Source organism: Sciurus carolinensis, chromosome 2 (genome assembly GCF_902686445.1).
Source record: "Sciurus carolinensis chromosome 2, mSciCar1.2, whole genome shotgun sequence".
In the NCBI taxonomy this organism is placed as follows: domain Eukaryota; kingdom Metazoa; phylum Chordata; class Mammalia; order Rodentia; family Sciuridae; genus Sciurus; species Sciurus carolinensis.
The window spans coordinates 133,477,140-133,490,750 of NC_062214.1; the positions used below are offsets into that span (position 1 = coordinate 133,477,140).

At 35.8% G+C, this 13,611-nt stretch overlaps 1 protein-coding gene and 1 non-coding gene across 2 annotated transcripts in view; one reads left to right on the forward strand and one right to left on the reverse strand.

The window, feature by feature from the left end:
- The window catches only part of Nubpl (NUBP iron-sulfur cluster assembly factor, mitochondrial), a 202,779-nt gene that overhangs the window by 11,487 nt on the left and 177,681 nt on the right, over nucleotides 1-13,611 (forward strand). The window lies entirely within an intron of this gene.
- Nucleotides 4,019-4,125, reverse strand: LOC124978333 (U6 spliceosomal RNA). The gene has a single exon (XR_007107371.1). It is a non-coding gene; the product is annotated as a U6 spliceosomal RNA (small nuclear RNA).

The following is a 13,611-nucleotide window of genomic DNA, read 5'->3' on the forward strand; positions in this document are numbered from 1 at the left end:
TAGTTTTTCTAGTGCTTTGAACATGAAGAAGTGCTGTATTTTGTCAAATGCCTTTTCTGTGTCTATTGAGATAATCATATGATTCTTGTCTTTAAGTCTAGTGATGTGATGTATTATGTTTATTGATTTCTGTATGTTGAACTGACCTTGCATTCCAGGGATGAACCCCACTTGATTGTGGTGCACTATCTTTTTAATATATTTTTGTATGCAATTTGCCAGAATTTTATTGAGAATTTTTATGTCTGTGTTCATCAGGAATATTGATCTGAAGTTTTCTTTCCTTGATGAGTCTTTGTCTGGTTTTGGAATTAGGGTGATACTAGCTTTATAGAATGAGTTTGGAAGGGTTCCCTCCTTTTCTATTTCATGGGATAATTTGAGGAGTATTGGTCTTAATTCTTCTTTGAAAATCTTGTAGAACTCAGCTGAGAATCTGGCCTGGACTTTTCTTGGTTGGTAGGCTTTTGATGGCATTTTCTATTTCATTACTTGTAATTGATCTGCTGAAATCATGTATGTCCTCCTGATTCAGTCTGGGTAGGTTATATGCCTCCAGAAATTTGTCGATGTTTTCAAGGTTTTCTATTTTATTTGAGTATAACTTTTCAAAATAGTTTCTAATTATCTTCTGTATTTTAGTAGTATCCTTGGTGATATTTACTTTTTCATCACAGATTTTAGTAATTTGAGTTTTCTTTTCCTCTTTGTTAGTGTGGCTCAGGGTTTATCAATTTTATTTAGTTTTTTAAAGAACCAACTTTTTGTTTTATCAATTTTTTCAGTTGTTTCTTTTGTTTCAGTTTCATTGATTTCAGCTCTGATTTTAATTCTTTCCTGTCTTTTGCTGTTTTGGTGTTGATTTGTTCTTCTTTTTCTAGGGCTTTGAGATGTAATGTTAGATCATTTATTTGTTGACTGTTTATTCTTTTAATGTATGAGCTCAATGCAATGAATTTTCCCTTAGCACTGCTGTCATGGTGTCCCAGAGATTTTGATATGTGGAATGAGTGTTCTCATTTACCTCTAAGTATTTTTTATTTCTTCCTTGATTTCTTCTTTTATCCATTCATCATTTAATGACATGCTATTTAGTCTCCAGGTGTTAGAGTAGCTATTTTCATTTTATCTTTGATTTCTAGTTTCATTCCGTTATGATCTGATAGAATGCAGGGTAGTATTTCTGCTGTTTTGTATTTGATGAGGTTTGCTTTGTGACATAACATATGGTCTATTTTAGAGAAGGCTCCATGTGCTGCTGAGAAGAAAGTGTATTTGCTCAATGATGGATGAAATACTCTACATGTATCTGTTAAGTCTAAATCACCTATTATATCATTTAGTTCTCTAGTTTCTTTGTTTAGTTTTTGTTTGGAAAATCTGTCTAGTGGTGAGAAAGATGTGTTAAAGTCACCCAGTATTATTGTGTTTTGGTCTTTTTGATTCTTGAAATTGAGAAGGATTTGTTTGATGTGCTTCATGCTTCATTGTTTGGGGCATAGATATTTACGATTGTTATGTCTTGTTGGTGTATGAGTCTCCTAAGCAGTATGAAATGTCCTTCTTTATCCCTTCTGACTTTGGTTAGAAGTCCTGATATGAGGATGGAAACCTCTGCTTGTTTATGCAGTCCATGTGAGTGATATGTTTTTTCCCAACCTTTCACCTTCAGTGTGTGAATGTCTTTTCCTAGGAGGTGAGTCTCTTGAAGACAGCAAATTGTTGAGTCTTTTTAAAAAAACCTGATCTTCCAGTGTACATATTTTGATTGATGAGTTTAGGCCATTAACATTCAAGGTTATTATTGAGATATGATTTGTATTCCAGGTCATTTTGATTTATTTTTGGTTTTTAACTTGACTTAGTTTCTCCTTTCATTAGTGTAGTTTCTTCCTTTGCTGGTTTTCATTTTTTTTCCTTTTCTTCCTCATGAAATATTTTGCTGAGAATGTTCTGTAGTGAAGACTTTCTAGTTGTGAATTTCTTTGTTTATCATGGAAGGTTTTTATTTCATCTTCGGATCTGAAGCTTAATTTTTCTAGATATAAAATTCTCGGTTGGCATTCATTTTCTTTCAGAGCTTGATATATGTTATTCCAGAACCTCCTGGCCTTGAGGGTCTGGGCTGAGAAATCAGCTGAGACCTGAATTGATTTCCCCCTATATTTAATTTTTTTTCTCTTGCAGCCTTTGTAATTCTATCCTTATTCACTATGTTAACCTTCGTGTAGGTCTGCTGTAATTCTGTACATTTGGCATCCTGTAAGCCTCTTGTAGTTGATTTTCCATTTCATTTTTTAGATTTGGGGAGTTTTCTGATATTGTGTCATTGAAAAGATTGTGCATTCCTTTGGTTTGTATGTCCACACCTTCATCCCTTCTGATAAATCTTAAATTTGGTCTTTTCATGTTATCCCATATTTCTTGGAAGGTGCTCATGGTTTCTTACCATCTTCTCTGTGAGATAACATTTATTTTCAAGAATATGTATTTTGTCTTCATTGTCTTCCACTTCCAAGTGGTCTAGTCTGTTGATAATACTTTCATTTCCATTGGATTTTTAATTTGGTGTATTGTTTCCTTCATTTTGAGGATTTCTGCTCGATTCTTTTTATAATCTTTGCCTCTTTATTGATCTTCCACTTCCTATTTTCTGTCTAATACCATCCTTTATTTGGAAGATCAATCTAACTATGTATTTTCTAAACACCATCTGTGACATTTCTTCTACTGTGTTGTCTATGGATTCTATTGTTGGAACATCTTGGTTTATTTGAGGCACTTTGTTCCCTTGTTTTTCATGTTGCTTTTGTGTCTTCTCATCTAGTGGTATGGAGCTGAGGAAGTACAGATTCTACCCTATAGTTTTTTAGTGTCCCTGAAGGCCTCCAGTACCTCACCTGTGGGTACTATGATAATGGATTTCTCATAGTGGGCACCAGGCTGTCTGATGGTGATCTGTGGCAGTCTGCGGGTGGTCTGCAGGCTTATACCCCCTACAAATCTTCTTTCTCTGATACTGTATAATAAGCATTTTTCATCTCTCTTCCTCCTCCTTTTTTTTCTTCCTCTTCTCCTCTACTTTTCCTCCTCCTTCTTTTTCCTCTTCCTCCTCCTCCTCCCTTGCTTCTTAAAATATGGTATTATCTATGATTCTACACAGCCCTCTTCTCATTTTATACTCTACCCAGTAATTCTTCTCACAGTTCTAGTTACTACTTATGTGTCCTTGACTCAAAATGCATCATCAACCTGGATATCTCATCTGGCCATCACACCTGTCTGTCTAGCTATCTACTGTAGATGACCACTTGAGTGCTTTAAAAGCATTTAAAAATGTCTGCGTAGGACTCAACTCTTTTCCTTTCTTATAATTGTTTTCATCCTATGGGAATGATATAGTTCCATTCCCATATCAATCAAGAGTGTGAACCCTTGAGGCTAGTTACTTTAGTTATTTTGCTTTAGTTTTTTTTTTTTTTTTTTTTTTTTTAATCCTCAGTGCCCAGTTCAGTGATGGAACATAGTAGGCTTTTTTTTTTATTGTAAACAAATGGGATACATGTTGTTTCTCTGTTTGTACATGACGTAAAGGCATACCATTTGTGTAATCATAAATTTACATAGGGTAATGTTGTTTGATTCATTCTGTTATTTTTCCCCTTCCCCCTACCCGTCCCACCCCTCTTTTCCCTCTATACAGTTCTTCCTTCCTCCATTCTTGCCACCCTCCCTAACCCTAACTCTAACCCTAACACTAACCCCTCCCACCCCCCATTATGTGTCATCATCCACTTATCAGCGATATCATTTGTCCTTTGGTTTTTTGAGATTGGCTTATCTCACTTAGCATGATATTCTCCAATTTCATCCATTTGCCTGCAAATGCCATAATTTTATCATTCTTTATGGCTGAGTAATATTCCATTGTATATATATACCACAGTTTCTTTATCCATTCATCAATTGAAGGACATCTAGGTTGGTTCCACAATCTGGCTATTGTGAATTGAGCAGCTAAAATATGGAACGCTTCACGAATTTGCGTGTCATCCTTGCGCAGGGGCCATGTTAATCTTCTCTGTATCATTCCAATTTTAGTATATGTGCTGCTGAAGCGAGCACATAGTAGGCTTTTGATAAATGTTGGTAATGATCATGGAACATGTTAAGAGGGTGTGTGTATGTAGGTACATACACATACGATATACATGGAAAGTTTCAAATATTGTTTAAGTTGCCTGTAATGTGTTCAATGTAAATTATGCTTTTTTTCCCTTGAGCAAATAGAATAATTAAAATCTAAATGGGATAATGTATATGGAATGCTTAGCACAATGGCTGGTCCATAGTAAGTTCTAGATAACGATTTACTATTGATAACTGGATAAAAGCCTGTTGTAAGTAACTTCAAAACAAAAATCAACATGTATTTTAGTTACTTGTCTATTTTAGCAAAACTTGTTTTAAGTTCTTTCCATTGCTAGAATGATTATTAAGTAAAATTTTAATTGGATTTAAAAATGGAAAAGGAAGCAGTATTATCTTCAAAGAGTTTGTTTCTTTGGTTATTTCTTTTTCCATTTATGTTTGTCTCAAAATATTTGTTTCCCCCCATGATCTTATAATGTCTTTATACATATTATTTCCAGATGTACTGCTTTTCTCACAAATTATTAGGGATGGTTCTTTAAACATAATTAGGATTATCTTAACTTTGAAGATCTGTCATATTAGGACAAACCAGGAAATTTTAGTTCAAAATTTAGGTTTTGTATTTTGGAATATTAAATAGTCTTGGAACAGAACATATTTCATATCACCATTTACAGCATTATTATTTACTTTATTGCTACATGTGTATAGCAGTTAACAGTTTTTTAAGGTTTTGGTTTCAGGCAGACCTGGGCATGATTTTGGTTCTGCCTCTTGCAAACCACATGACTCTTGCCTCTTCATACCTCATAAAGTTGTTGTGCATATTATAGGATATGACACATATGAAGCACTTACATGGTGTCTGGCATATAGTGAATAATGCCATTAAAAGCTACTTGTATTAGCTGTTATAGTACTGCAAATGCCAGCCTATACATATTTTTACAATCTGGAGTATTAGTTATGATGTGAATGAGGATTAATATGGATGACACTGTGTTACTCAGTGTCACAATTGCTGAAGTGGGAAATTCTGATATATCCACTTACTTCAAGTTCATAAGATTGGGGTCTTATCTTTTCTTTAACACCAATACTGTGAATGGGTTACACTATGCTAAATTAACCTGTTCTTAATGTTTTTTATTATAGGTAAGAAATATATATAATAAATTCATTTCTTATGAAAAATATTTTGTTTCAGTATTATGGTCAGCTATTTTGGAGGAAAACCACACTTTGTGCTTAAAGTATAATTATTTTAAAACTAGAGGGGAAACTTGAGGCAAGAGCTAGATCTAGAAAGAAGACTTGTAATATCCTTTTTTTTTTTTTTGTTCTTTAGTTCAAAGGTAATTCTTGGTAAGCAGTGTGTTTTATATTATAAAGGCATTCAAATTCACTACAGTTACCAAGGAGAAAAATACTCAGAACATATTTTTATAATTAGAGCTAAAGTCTTTCTTTTAAGATATGAAATGGAAATACTTATAGTCAGTGAATAATCCTGCAAATATTTGATAATTGTGATACACAAACACACACACACATACACACACACACACCCTTACATACTGAATAGATTTCTAATAAAATTCTTTTTTCTTGTTTCTTCATATATAGGCTTGTTTGTATATTCACCAAAATGTATTGAGGGCCAGTAGTTTCTTAGCTGCTTTGTTTGACCTCTGTTGAAAAAGCCATACCTCTGTCCTTATCTTATTTAATTTATAGCCCAAGTAACTGTTTAGAAGATTGTAGTTTCAGTTTGTACCAGGCTCTGTGTATGACATGATTCTTTGACTTGTCTCTAGTCTACTTCTCAGCACCACCCATGCTTTCCCCCATCTATGTTACTCTCCTCAGGTCCTCTCTCCCATTTCAGTTTCTTCCTTCCCAACACCTGGTCTTGCTTTCTATTCCACATGAAAAATAGGCTTTTCATTGGTGATTCTTTAATGTTCTTTCTCTCTGTTAAGTGGGTGTCTTTCGATAGTCCTTATTACCATCTTTCCTTTCTGCTTCAGAGAAGAAGATGTCAGTTCCAATACCCTACTTGGGCTTTTGATTCTATGTTTCCTGACTCTTCTGGAAATTTGACTTATTAATTCCCTTTTGTTATTTTTAGTTTCTCTACCGTTTCCTCCCACAGGCTTATAGACCTTTATGTATCTTACTCATATTCACTGAGAAACATAAATATGTATTTGTTGGGTGAGTGAATGAATCAGCAGACCTTTTTAAACCCTGGCTTACCCTCAAGATTTTGTTCTCCCTTTCTTTCCTATTATAGCCATTCTTGAGAGAGTAGTCTACCTAGACTGTCAGTTTATTCAATTCTCATTCATTTTTAAACTTCTGTAATTTGATTTAACACTGCATATTGAATCTACTCACCTGGTGTTTTAGTCAACTTATTTGCTGTTGTGACCAAAACAACAATTTTAGGAAGAAAAGTTTATCTGGGGGCTCATGGTTTTAGAAATCTTAGTCCATAGACAGTGGACTCGTTCCTTGGGGGCCTGAGGTGAGGCAGAATATCATGGTGGAAGTGTTTGGCTCAGGAAAGCAGCTGGGAAATAGCACCAGGAGAGAGAGAGAGAGAGAGAGAGAGAGAGAGAGAGAGAGAGAGAGAGAGAGAGAGAGAGAGACAGACAAGCACACGAGAGCAAGAGCAGGCATGTGTGCTAGCTCTCCTCACCATGACAAAATATGAACCCCAAAGGCACACCACCAGTGATCTACCTTCTCTAGCCAAAACCTACCTACCTATAGTTAATCCAGTTAATCCCTATCAGTGGATTAATGCACTGATTAGGTTAAGCCTTTTGTAACCCAATCATTTTACTTTCTAAACTTTTTTGCATTGTCTCACACATAAGCTTTTGGGGGACACCTAATATCTAAACCATAACATGTAGTTACCAGTATTCTATCAAATGTATTTGTTCATTCTCTCTTAATTCTTCTTTATTTCCTATTGCATTTGATACAGTTGCCTATGGTGGCTGTCACCTTAGAGAATTTTTATTTGTTTGGCTTTCCCAAACAATGTTTCTTGATTCTTCTTTCTCTGATCCTTTCAGTTTCCTCTTTAACTTTTCATTTTATTCCATTCCTATACCTTCTTACTTTTCTCCCTCATAGTATTGCTTCTTTAGCCTCTACCTCTTTAGAAATCCAGATCCTCCTCCTCCTTTTTTTTTTTGTACCAGGGATTCACTAGAGGCACTTAACCACTGAGTCATATTCCCAACCCTTTTCTTTTTTTATATTTTATGTCTGTCTGTCTGTCTGTCTGTCTTTCTCTCTCTCTCTTGCTGGGAATTTGAACCCAGGGCCTTGTGCATGCCAACTGAGCTGTATCCCCAACCCTTTTATATTTTATTTAGAGACAGGGTTTCATTTCACTGGGTTGCTTGGGGCCTTGTGCGCTAAGTTGCTGAGGCTGAGCTTTGAACTCGTGATCCTCCTGCCTCAGCCTCCTAAGCTGCTGGGATTACAGGTGTGAACCACTGCACCCAGCTCGGATCCTTCTTTTGGTAATTTACTTAACATCTCCATTCGATGTTCTGCAGATATGTCAGATTTAAATGATCTAAATGTATCCAACATAATTTTTATTATCTCCAAAACCTCCTGTTTATGTGTTCCTTAATAATTCACTTATATGTTACTGTTACCTCTTTTCAGTTATTGACTGATATGTAACAGACTGCTCTGAATTTAATCATGCAATTTTTATTATGCCTATAGATTATATGGGACAGGAATTTGTACAGAGCAGCAGAGATGACTTATCTTGTTCTGTGATGACTGGAACTTTAACTGGGAAGATTTAAATGGGGAGGAGCTGGCATTTTCTGGAGTCTATTCACTTATATGTTTGGTACCTGAACTGGGATGACTTGAAGTCTGAATTCAGCTAGGATTGTTGATTGGAGGGCCATTACATGGCTAGTCCATGTTGCTTTGGATTCCCCACAGTATGGCAACCTCAATGTAGTTGAATTTTGTTGGTGGCTAAGAGCTCTAAGAATTAGTGTCCCATTAAGTAAAAAAGAAACTATTTGGCCTTTTGTGACCTAGCCTTGGTAGTCAGGCTGAAATCTTGGTTGAAGTAGTCATAGCCTTTCCAGATTTAAGGAGAGGGGTCATGATAGACCTCTGATGGGAAGAGTATCAAGAATCTTGAAACCTTGACCTCATCCTTGTCTTTCATTTCTTCCATTCCACTTTTTTTTTTTTTTTTTTTTTTTTTGCGGTGCTGGGGATCGAACCCAGGGCCTTGTGCTTGCAAGGCAAGCACTCTAAGGACTGAGTTATCTCCCCAGCCCTCCATTCCACTTTTAAATATCCATCATTAAGTGCTAGCCTTTTTAATTTAAGAAATATCTTTTCTCCATTGTCATGAACCTAGGTAAGAATTTTATCATCTTTGTCTTGAGAGTTTCCATAATTTTGTAGTTGGCCAATTTAATCTCTTCCACCTTGACTTAATCGATTCCTCATATTGTTTGTAGAAAAGTCCTTATTGTATACGGGTCTTGGCCCAAATTACTTAGCTTAGTTCTTAAAGGCTGGTCTTCCTAATTTTCCACTCTGAATTTGATTGGGCTTATATTGCTCCTTTGCATTCACTGTCCTTCTTGTTGTCTTTGCCACATCCTATTATCTTTCCGGTCTCATGTTGGATGTTACTTCCTCTGTGAAGACTTCTTAGTGGTTTCAGATAATGTCACATTCTCCTCACTTCATTCAGATGTTGATCTCATGCCACAAGGGTGACCATGACTTCCATGTGGTCAGGGACTGCACCTTAAATCATCTGCCACTAATGTCTGGCCAATTGTTGCATACTCAGTAAACTTGTGCTAAGTGATTGAAAACAGATTACACTTTGGTGGAATTTTCCAAAGTTTCGAATGAGTTACTGGGTTTTCTCAAATGTCCATAAAATTACTGAGGAGTCATTTTTGCTGTGGGAGAATTATGCTTAGAGAAGCTTTTAAAAAAGGGAGTTTACATTCTGTGCTTCACCGTTTTTATTTTAGTTAAAACATATACAGCAAAAACCAGAAACTGATGTTGAAATGCTGTTCTTATGTGCCAGGAAATTTAGGGAATTGGGCAACTATTACATTTAAGACAAGCTTTGATAAGATTAAAGGCAATGAGAATATAATTGAAATCAGAAGAGTATTGTTTTTGGTTGTGGCATTTTAAAGCTTTAATTTTGGCCGTGAAATATTTCACATGACGGATTGTGTTCCAGCCTGTTTCTTTCTGGTCAGGAACGTGTGATAGTTCACTTTTGGCAGTTGCACTGTGTGAAAGGGCTGGGGTCAGCATTGCTGTGCAGAAATGGGTCAATGGGCATTCACATGAAAGGGAAAACACTTTTAAAGGGCCTTTATTTATTGTTGGTGAAATAAGACAAAATAATTATAAGCCTGAACTTCTCACCATGTTCCTACTTCCTCCTTCATCTCTTAAATGCTTTGCCAAATTAACCACATCAACTGATTTTACCGAAAATGAATTGTTATTTTAAATATGTCTTTTTAGCTATTATTAAGATGCTTCTTCAGAAAGTCTCTATGCTCTCTTGTCATTCAAAAGGACGTAAGTCTTCTTTGTACTCCTGTAAAATATTAGATGGCCACTTAAAGAGAGCAGGCAGCATATTCTACTTTGGTGAGTGATAAAGTACAACCACCTATTTTTCAGCTGAGCTAGAAGAAAGAATTCTTTCCTACTGTTGCTTTAAAAGATGATTTTATTACTGTCAGGACAGATAACAAGCTAGGATTTTCTAAGCAATAAATGACAAGTTGGATTACTGCCTGTGGCTCTTAGACAATGTAACATTCTTGAACTAAGGGAGGAAAGTACTCAGGTAGTCTTTGAAGGCAGTCTAGTTCCCTGGGTGGAGATAAGGTTGCTCTCTGTTTCAGCAGGAAGCATAGGGCATCTGCAAACCCTGGAATAGCTTTGCCCTCAAATTTGTACTAGAATGTTACCTGGAGTTTGATGGGGTTCTTTGCCATGAAAACTAATTAAGGTGATAGTCTTGTCCTTTGTGCTTTTGGGGCAGCATAAATAAAAGATGACTACTATGTTTAATCCTATTCTTCACATATATGTTTTCCTTAAAAATGATTAAAATACAGTTTACTTAAGGGAGAATAGGATATCTGTATCATGTTTCTTTTGGGCTACTGAAAGTATTATATGCAGCTGAAGAGCATCCTAGTCTGGAAACATTAATGAAAATTATTCTGGATGGGCATAATTCCATTGGTTTATGATTTTGTCTGTTGGTCCCAGTGCTTATGTATGCAACAGAACCACAAATGCTTAATTTCCATTTACCTGTTTAGTGATAGATAGGGATTTGTCATAGAAATTAAGGAATGGCTATTATTATATCATACCATTGCCAACTAGAAATGTGAAATGTGGTTTAAGCAATGGTGTCAGAGACATTAAAATTAAAAGCAAATATAAGCAATTAAGGCAATTAGGTATTCAGATATTATAGACATTTGTAGGATTTAGAAAGGCACCTAGAACATAGTAAGTACTGAGAAAACTCTTGAATGAATGAACATAATTATCCTTATTGTAGAAGGATTCAGTAGAAGCACTGAATATTATCCCCTTTAATTTCACTTCATACAAATAGACTTTATTTGGACATTAAAGAAAAGCATTTTATTTAAAACAAGCACATCTTCTGAAATGACCAGTCTGTAGGAAAAATAGGGAAGGCAATGTTTGTGGTTGTCTTGGAATTGTGAACTGTGACAGTCCCTCTCATTCTTTGTGCTGATCTGGTGAACAGAGGAGGAAGTTCTCAGCAGAAACCTTCTGGAGAGTTATCTGTACTGACAGAAGAATGTGTTTTAATTAGTTAATTTAAAAAATTAAGGTGAAATTTGCAGTGATAGAAGAGGTATGATATTGTAGGCCACATCAATTGCATTCTGAAAGGTTTGTTCCATTTTTTGGGATGGGGTACTGGGGATTGAACTCAGGGGCACTTGACCACTGAGCCACATTTCCAGTCCTATTTTGTCTTTTATTTAGAGATGGGGGTCTCACTGAGTTGCTTAGTGCTTTGCTTTTGCTGAGGCTGGCTTTGAACTTGTGATCTTCCTGCCTCAGCCTCCTGAGCTGTTGGGATTACAGGCGTGTGCCACCATACCCGGTGGTTTGTTCCGTTTTTGAGATCTGACCCTGATTGTAAAGGCAAAATAGGAACTTGGATGATTGAGGCTTGGCTTCTGTTTGGTTTTTCAAATAACGTGTTTTCCTCTAATGTCCTAATCTATTTGTATGAAGTGAAATTAAGGGAATAATATTCCCTTCTACCATGAAGGATAATTATGTTCATTTGTTCAGAGTTTACTCATAGTATGTGCTAGGTGCCTTTATGGATTTTGCAGAAGTAGTGGTAAAAGTCAAAGTTTTCTGTGTTCAAGGAGTTTATAGTTTAGTGAAAGAGATATAATAAACAAACATACTTCTAGGTAGTAGTAAGAGTCATGAAAAATAATAAGGCAATGTAAGGAAATGGAAACCAATGAGAGATGCTCTTTTTGATAGGGTTGTCCAAGATGGCATCTCTGAAGACATAACATTTGAGGAGAGTTCTGAATGAATTGGCAATTGGACAATAGAAAGAGCAGAATCCCTAAGATGGGTTCAACTTGGATTATTTGAAGGATAGAGGAAGAGACAGGTACCTGTCATACAGAGCCTTGTAAGCCATAGTGGAAATTTGGATTTTTTTTTTTCTAAGTATGATGTAGTGAATTTTTGACCAGAGTGGTCTGATTTACTCCTTAAGAGGTTCTATCTGGGATATAGTGAATAGACTGGAGGGATGTTAGAATGGAAACAGGGAGACTAGATAGTAGCTATGCAGGAATGAATCTAGGTTAATGTTGATAGCTTTGACTATGGTGGTAGAGATAGTGATAAGTTCTTAAGTTCCAAAATCGTTTTGAAAATAGAACTATAGGAGAACTTGTTGATGAATTGGGTGTTGTTGGTGAAGGAAAGAGATAGTTTCCCTTTTTTTTTTGTTTTATGTAATAAAATATATGTAACATAAAGTGACCATTTTAATTATTATTATTATTTGAGTACTAGAGATTTAACCCACGGAGCAATTTACCACTGAGCTACATCCCCATCCCTTTTAATTTTGAGACAGGGTCTCACTAAGTCACTGAGGGTCTTGCTAAGTTGCTGAGGCTGTCTTGAACTTAATCCTCCTACCTCAGCCTTTAGAGCCACTGGAGGTACAGGTGTGTGCTGTCACACCCAGCATCGTTTTAAATATAATTCATTGGCACTAAGCATATTTACATGGTTGTGCCATAATCATCCCAAACTGAAACTCAGCATTTATTAGATAATCAATCCCACCAATCTACTTTCTTTTCTGTGAATTTGACTATTTTAGGTGCCTTATGTAATTGGAATCATACAATGTTTGTCCTTCTGTGTCTGGCTTATTTAGCAAAGTATTTTCAAAGTTTATCCATGTTGTAGCATGTATCAGAATTTAGGTTCTTTGGTTTTGGTCTTAGTAATGTGTGAATGGCAGTGATGTTTCCTGAGATGGAGAAAACTTCTATAGGAGAGGTTGAGGGTTAAAAAGCAGTTTTCTTTTTGCATGTTAAGTTTTAAATGCTCATGGGGTGTTATCAGAGTATTGGTGACTTTTAAGATCATGAAACTGAATAAGATAACCTTAGAAGGAAGAGTAGATTTGAGAAAATGGTCTTTTAACTATTTGTGCATTTTAAGATTTGGTAAAGAATACATGTAATTGAAGACTAATCTAAACTGCTAAATTTATAGAGAGCTAAAAAAATGACATTGGTTTTAAATGTTCTTACTGGTATAGCACATTGGTGTTTGCTTGTTATTTTGTTAGCCAATTACCTTACTTTTGTTGGCTTATAATAGGGGTAATCTTTGTTCTTTTAGAACTTCTCTGAGGAATTAAAAAATTTATCAGGATGAATTGGGTATTGAATAGAATGGTATTTCTAAAAGCTACACAGACTAGAAATTTTATCATGGTAGGGACAATTTGAAAGTTAATATATGCCAGGATAATAGCATAGAGGGGGCTTGTTTATGAATGGAGTATTTATTGAGGAAACACCAGCTGGTATGACTAAGGGTGGCACCTATCCAGGGAAGGACATTTTGGGTAATTTGTGTATTTGTTTTCTTAACATCAGAGAGACTCTTTAGTTAGGCTATTGGTCTCTTTACTTCTCCAAAGAATTACATTTCAAAAGAAGAATCAGACCACTCTGGTGGGGTGAGGTGGGGGTGGAGGAAATATTTAGAGCAAGGGGGATATTTGCAGTAAGAAGGGGGTAGAACTTTCCTTAGACTCTGTTCATAGACATTTGACTAAGTACT